We start from the raw sequence: 8,128 nt of genomic DNA, 5'->3' as shown, positions 1-8,128 counted from the left end.
TTTCTGGCGTTTAACTCTAGACAGCAGCATGTACTTGGCGTTCAACACCAAGTTACGTCGTCAATTTCCAAATAAAGTATGGACTATTATATATTGCTGGAAAGCTCTGGATGTCTACTTTCCAACGCCGTTGAGAGCCCGCTCTTTGGAGTTCTGTAGCTCCAGAAAATCCATTTTGAGTGCAGGGAGGTCAGATTCCAACAGCATCAGCAGTCCTTTTGTCAGCCTTTTTCAGAGTTTTGCTCAAGTCACTCAATTTCAGCCAGAAATTACCTGAAATCACAGAAAAACACACAAACTCATAGTAAAGTCCAGAAATGTGAATTTAACATAAAAACTAATGAAAACATCCCTAAAAGTAGCTTGAACTTACTAAAAACTACCTAAAAACAATGCCAAAAAGCGTATAAATTATCCGCTCATCAACGTTCAACGCCCAGCTGTTGCTTCTTTCTGGCGTTGAATGCCAGGAACTCCTTTGTCACTGGGCATTTTTCTGAACGCCTAGGACGCTACAAATCTGGCATTGAACTCCCATAATGTGCTTCTTTCTGGTGTTCAATGCCCAGAAGATGCTCCTTTCTGGCGTTTAACGCCCAGATGGCTATCCTTACTAGCGTTGAACGCCCAGTAGGTACTTCTTTTGGGCGTTCAATGCTCAAAATAGTTTTTACTGGCTTTTTCGCACCAGTGAGCTTACTTTTTGCTGTTTTATCCTCTGATTCCTTCTGTAACTCTGTGAACTTAAGCAGTTGCTATTTTACCTTGAAGATACTTGACATATACCTGTAAAAATTAATTAATTAACAAATAAGCTTTGTAAATGGCTGGGTTGCCTCCCAGCAAGTCCTTCTTTATTGTCTTTAGCTGGACTATTACTGAGCTTTAGTTAAGTCTCAGTTTTGAGCATTCTTGATCAAAATTGCTTTCAAGATAATGTTTGACTCTCTGTCCATTAACAATGAACTTTTTGTTAGAATCATTATCCTGGAGCTCTACATATCCATATGGTGACACACTTGTAATCACATATGGTCCTCTCCACCGGGATTTTAATTTTTCGGGGAATAATCTGAGCCTAGAATTAAATAGCAGAACTTTCTACCCTGGCTCAAAGACTCTGGATGACAATTTCTTATCATGCCATCTTTTTGCTTTTCTTTGTAAATTTTTGCATTTTCGAAAGCGTTGAGTCTAAATTCCTCTAGCTCATTTAACTGGAGCAATCGTTTTTCTCCAGCTAACTTGGCATCAAGGTTTAGGAATCTGGTTGCCCAGTAGGCCTTATGTTCCAATTCCACTGCAAGTGACTTGCCTTTCCATACACAAGCTGGTATGGATAGGTCCCTATAGGGGTCTTGAATGCTGTTCTGTATGCCCACAGAGCATCATCCAAGCTTCCTGCCCAATCCCTTCTACGGTTAATCACAGTTTGTTCCAGGATTCTTTTAAGTTCTCTATTAGAGACTTCAGCTTGCCCATTTGTCTATGGATGATATGGAGTGGCCACCCTGTGGCTAACTCCGTATCGAACCAAAGCAGAGTAAAGATGTCTATTGCAGAAATGAGTTCCCCCATCACTGATTAATACTCTAGGGGTACCAAATCTGCTGAAGATGTGTTTTTGGAGGAATTTCAGCACTGTCTTAGTATCATTAGTGGGTGTTGCTATAGCTTCTACCCATTTGGATACATAATCCACTGCCACCAGAATATAAGTGTTTGAGTTTGATGGTGGGAAAGGTCCCATTCTGCACATCTCTTGAAGAGATATGGTTCATCCCAAAGATAGTACTTTGCATCTGTGATCAATTTCTTTGTTTGCTGCCTACTGTACTCTTTGGGTATGAATCTTACTGCCTTGTAGTTTGCAATGTCTGCAAACCATGGCACTTCCTGGATGGCTAAGAGTTGCTCATCTGGAAAGTTTTCAGAGATCTGAGTAAGAGGGAGGGATGCCCCTTCTACTGGTTCTATTCGGGACAGGTGATCTACTACTTGATTTTCTGTCCCTTTTCTGTCTCTAATTTCTATATCAAACTCTTGCAGAAGAAAAACCCATCTTATGAGTCTGGGTTTTGAATCCTGCTTTGTGAGTAGATATTTAAGAGCAGCATGGTCAATGTACACAATCACTTTTGATCCTACTAAATAAGATCTAAACTTGTCAATGGCTTAAACCACTGCAAGTAACTCTTTTTCTGTGGTTGTGTAGTTTTTCTGTGCATCATTTAAAACACGACTGGCATAATAAATGACGTGCAGAAGCTTGTCATGCCTTTGTCCCAACACTGCACCAATGGCATGGTCACTGGCATCACACATTAATTCAAATGGTAATGTCCAATCTGGTGCAGAGATGACTGGTGCTGTGACCAGCTTAGCTTTCAGAGTTTCAAATGCCTGCAGACACTCTTTATCAAAGATAAATGGCGTGTCAGCAGCTAGCAGATTACTCAGAGGTTTGGCAATTTTTGAAAAATCCTTTATAAACCTCCTATAAAATCATGCATGCCTCAGAAAGCTTCTAATTGCCTTAACATTGGCAGGTGGTGGTAATTTTTCAATTTTCTCTACCTTAGCTTGATCCACTTCTATTCCCTTGTTCGAAATTTTGTGCCCAATGACAATTCCTTCAGTCACCATAAAGTGACATTTCTCCCAGTTTAAAACCAGGTTAGTCTCTTGGCACCTCTTTAGAACAAGTGCTAGATGGTCAAGACAGGAGCTGAATGAGTCTCCAAACACTGAAAAGTCATCCATAAAGACTTCCAGAAATTTTTCCACCATATCAGAGAAAATTGAGAGCATGCACATTTGAAAGGTTACAGGTGCATTGCACAGGCCAAATGGCATTCTTCGGTATGCAAATACTCCAGATGGGCATGTGAATGATGTTTCTCTTAATCCTGGGCATCTACTGCAATTTGAATATAACCTGAATATACATCCAGGAAGCAGTAGTATTCATGACCTGCTAGTCTTTCTAGCATCTGGTCTATGAATGGTAAAGGAAAATGATCCTTTCTGGTAGCTGTATTGAGCCTTCTATAATCAATACACATACGCCATCCTGTAACTGTTCTTGTAGGAACCAGTTCATTTTTTTCATTATGAACCACTGTCATGCCACCCTTCTTAGGGACGACATGGACAGGGCTTACCCAGGGGCTATCAGAAATAGGATAAATAATCCCAGCCTCTAGTAATTTAGTGACCTCCTTCTGCACCACCTCCTTCATGGCTGGATTCAGCCGCCATTGTGGTTGAACCACTAGCTTAGCGCCACCCTCCAATAAGATCTTGTGCATGCATCTCGCTGGGCTAATACCCTTAAGATCACTGATGGACCACCCAAGAGCTGTCTTATGTGTCTTTAGCACATGAATTAGTGCTTCCTCTTCCTGTGGCTCTAAGGTAGAGCTTATGATTACAGGAAAGGTATCACCTTCTCCAAGAAATGCATATTTCAGGGATGGTGGTAATGGTTTGAGCTCGGGTTTAGGAGGTTTCTCCTCTTCCTGAGGGATTTTCAGAGGTTCTATTATTCTCTCTGATTCCTCCAGATCAGTGAAAGAACTGAATATTGATGGTTCAGAAGTTATATTAAACTCTCGTTGTAAGTATAGTTACTAAACCAAGCAATCAACCTTTCTTACAAACGTTTTAGTTGTCACAAGTAACAAACCCCTAAATAAATTGATAACTGAAGTATTTAAACCTCGGGTCGTCTTCTCAAGGAATTGTAGGGAGGTGTTCTTATTATTGGTTATGAGTTTTGTAAATTGGGGGTTTTGGAATTTGGGCAATGGGCATAGATATAACGGAAAATAAATTAATAATTATAAAATCTCTTGGCAAGGTATGAGAAATTGGAAGTCCTATCCCAGTTATCCTTATCAATTGTGATGAGAATTGGATTTTTCTCCCACTATGTTAACCTCTACCTATGAAGGTAAGTTAAGTGGATGAATTAATTCGAATCCTCAAATTCCAGTCTTTCCTTGGGAAAAGTTAGAGTTATTGGATCTCGAATTAACTCTTGAAGAATTCTAATTTTCAGTCAACACCTCGAGTTTAATAACTCAAGCGTCACCAATTATTTAACCCAAGCCAAAAGGGAAAATTCTAAATTAAATTAAAAGCATTCATGTAAATAAAGCAATCATAAATCTGACACATATCAAATTACATCTAAACATAAATTCAAGTCATAACATGGAAAGGTTCATAAGCCAATTGGGCAACATAATTCAAATACAAATAAAAGTATTAGAGTAAATAAAAGTAGAAAATAAATATTGAAGGAACATAGAACCTGGAATGAAGATGAATTGAACTAAACTAATAGAAATCCTAAAATCCTAAATCCTAAGAGAGAGGAGAGAACTCCTCTCTCTAGAACCTACATCTAAATTCTAAGAATTGTCAATTATGAGAGCATCTTGAGTCTCTGCAAGTTTCCTGACTTTAATCTGTGTTTCTGGGCCGAAAACTGGGTTGAAATGCGGCCCAGAATCTCTACCAACGACTTTTGTAATTCTGCAGATCGCGCACGTCACGCGTCCGCGTGGTCCACGCGTTCGCGTCACTTAGCATTTCTCGTACCACGCGTGCGCGTCGTCCACGCTTTCACGTCGTTCGTGCAGCTTCCAATCCGTGCAGTCGCGTCAGGCACGCAAACGCGTCACTGTGATTTCTTCCATTTCGCGCGGTCGCGTGAGCCATGCGACCGCGTGACTTCTCGCTGGTCATCTCCTCAATTCCTTGTGTTCCTTCCATTTTTGCACGCTTCCTCTTTATTCTCTAAGACATTCCTACCCTATGAAGCCTGAAACACTTAACACATAGATCAAGACATCGAATGGTAATAAGAGAGGATTAAGATTAGCTAAATTAAGACGAAAGAAGCATGTTTTCAATCATAGAACTAAACTAGGAAGGAATTGTAAAATCATGCAAATCTTATGAATAAGTGGGTAAAAAGCTTGATAAAACCACTCAATTAAATACAATATACACCATGAAATAATGGTTTGTCAACCTCCCCACACTTAATCATTAGCATGTCCTCATGCTAAACTCAAGGAGACCAAATAAATGAATATGGAAAGGCAAGACTCATGCAATGCAGCCTATGAATGTGAATGCAACTACATGCAAAATGTTTCTACCTACTTGGTAAAAAAAGTAAATAAATCCTTCAAGAATAAATATGAACTAGATTTCACTAATTCAAATCATACAGTGAAAATAAGTAATCTTGTAAGAAGATAGTTCATAAAAACAGGGAACATAGAATCAAGCATTGAACCCTCACTGGTAGTGTATATCACTCTAATCTCTCAAGTGTATAGGGTACTTCACTCTAATCTTCTCTAATCAGACTTTCTAAACTTTGTTCTTCGGCTAACCAATCAACAAATATTTAGTATACTAATGCAAACATCATGAGGTCTTTTCAAGGTTGTAATGGGGCTGAGGTAAAGGTGGGGATGTATATATAAGGCTAAGTGAGCTAACAGAGTGAATCCTTGATTAGTCTAAGATCTCACCTAACATATACATATTTTATAAAATTTAAACTTCTTTACCTAGCTACCCAAATTTTTCCACTTTTGTATTACATGCTCATGTATCAAACTTATTTTTGAATTTTGTCCCATGTGCATTGCTTTATTTTGCATTTGGGGAATTCTTTTGTATCTCCTTTATTTAAATACTGAATTTTTTTTATATGCACATAGTAATTTAATTACTTTGATTTCACATGAGCATGCTTCCCAAAAAAATTTTTATTTTGAAATATCTTTATTCTTTTTAACTTTCTACCTTGTTTCTATCATCCGTGTTCCCATAAAGTTTCCCCACACTTAAACAATTACACAATTTCTATCTTAAGCTAATCAAGGATTCAACTTGGGATTTTTATTTTGATTTTCTGCTTAAGACTAGTAATGTGGTTATAAAACAAGAGGGAATTTAAAGGCTCAAGGAGGCTAACAAGGGTGATGTAAAGGTAGGCTAATTTGGGAATGCTGAGCTAGAATCAAACAATGGCCTCAATCATATGCAAGCATGTAAATATACTAAATAATGGATATATAGAATGGAACAAAGTAAAGATTGCAATTATAGAGAAGAAAACACACAAGAATAAAATATTATGGTTAAATAATGTAACCATGCAATTAAGCTCAAAATCTCACAGGTTGTGTGTTCTTTAGCTCAAAAATCATGTTCCAAATACAACTTTAAACAAATTTAGCACAAATTTTTTCAATTTAAATTAGTGAAATACTATAAAAATTTCTTGAAAAAGAAAATATTACTTCAACCAAGTGGTAAAATATGCAAAAAATCAAACAAACATGCAAATGCAAGTCAAATAAACATGCAAATGCAACAACTAACAAGGAAAATAAACCATTGGTGTTGAGACAGAAGAGTAAATAACCCATGGAGATCGGTATCGACCTCCCCACACTTAAAGATTGCACCATCCTCGGTGCATGCTAAGATGTACAAGTGGACGGGGGTTGTTGTTCCTCAGGTGGTGCTCGCTTTGTTCCTTTCCTTGCTGGTGGTTTGGGAGTAGCTTTCTCTGTACCCTTCTTGGTGGCCATCCTGAAAAGGGAAAAAGAAAGTAACAAGTAAAGCTAGGGGATCCAGCAAGGAAGAGAGCGGGAAAGGTGGTAATCAATGCATAGTAAAGAAGAATGATGTTAACACATGGTCATGACTACATGTGAAAAGTCATCAATAAAAATATAGTAAGTGCATGTGATGACAGTTAAATGCAAGATATTTATTGGCATGCTGGCAAAGGCATGAGTAGCATAGATTAAGCATTCAATGTCCAAGTTGGATTACCAAGTCTTCCAAACTAATAATATGTTTGTAAAAATAATTATATTTAAATAATAAAATAGAGAAGGGGTTATGTGAAAAGCAGGCATTTAGAGTAGTAGATTTAAAAGATATCTAAAAATAGTGTAAAATGCCATATGGGTGTTTTCACAAACACATAGCATGCATGTTAAATAAGGTATAGAAAATATTAATTAGAACATGCAAGCACCCTTATAATAATATATAATTGTTTAAACAAATCCTCAATAATCCATAAGCAAAATATGGGAAATAATGATCCAAATAAATTTCCAACACCAATTAAAAGAAAAAAGAAGAAAAAGAAAGGAAGGAAGAAAGAAATAAGAAGGGAAAGAAAATATTAGATTTGGGGAAGAAAAGATAAGATATCTTGGCTGATCTGGATAAGCTGTGCGGTGCAGGCGACGTGAATGCGTGAGGGACACGTTCGCGCGGTTGGCGCTATTGTCAAGTGATGCGGCCACGTGGGGCACGCGGTCGCGTGAGTGAATTCGTGCTACTCGCACGAGGGCAGCTGCGCGCTCGCGCAACTTTCTGTTTGAAACTCATTTTGCCAAGATTTTGGGTGACGCAGCCGCGTGGGTGACGCGATCGCGTGATAGGCCATATTATGGGGATTGATGCGGACGCATGGGGCACGCGTTCGCGTGGCAGGGCTTGTGCTGCTAGTACGAGTCCAGCCTAATTCTGGCGCAACTTTCGGCCATACACCCTTTTTACGTCGATTACCAGGTCACGCGGCCATGTGGGTGACGCGGATGCGTGGGAGGCATGTTTCGCATATGACGCGGACGCGTCAACGACGCGTTCACGTGGGGCAATTTGTGCCACAGGCATGCCTCCAGCCATGTGATGTGTGGAAAACGATCCAACACAAAACTCACCGGCAAGTGTACAGGGTCGCATCAAGTAATAATAACTCACATGAGTGAGGTCGATCCCACAGGGATTGAAGGATTGAGCAATTTTAGTTTAGTGGTTGATTTAGTCAAGCGAATCAAGTTTTGGTTGAGTGATTTGTGTTTAACACGAAGTAAATGACAGTAATTGTAAAGGGGGAAGGGAAAAGTGCAGTAAATTAAAGAACAGGAAAGTAAATTTGCAGAATCTTAAAGAACAAGAAAGTAAATGACTGAAACTTAAAGTGCAAGAAATGTAAATTGCAGTAACTTAAATGGCAAGAAATATAAATTGCTTGAATGTAAAAGGGATTTGAGGACTGGGATTGCAGAAT

This window comes from Arachis duranensis, chromosome 6, assembly GCF_000817695.3.
Source record: "Arachis duranensis cultivar V14167 chromosome 6, aradu.V14167.gnm2.J7QH, whole genome shotgun sequence".
Taxonomy (NCBI): Eukaryota; Viridiplantae; Streptophyta; class Magnoliopsida; order Fabales; family Fabaceae; genus Arachis; species Arachis duranensis.
This window is presented reverse-complemented; position numbering follows the sequence as displayed.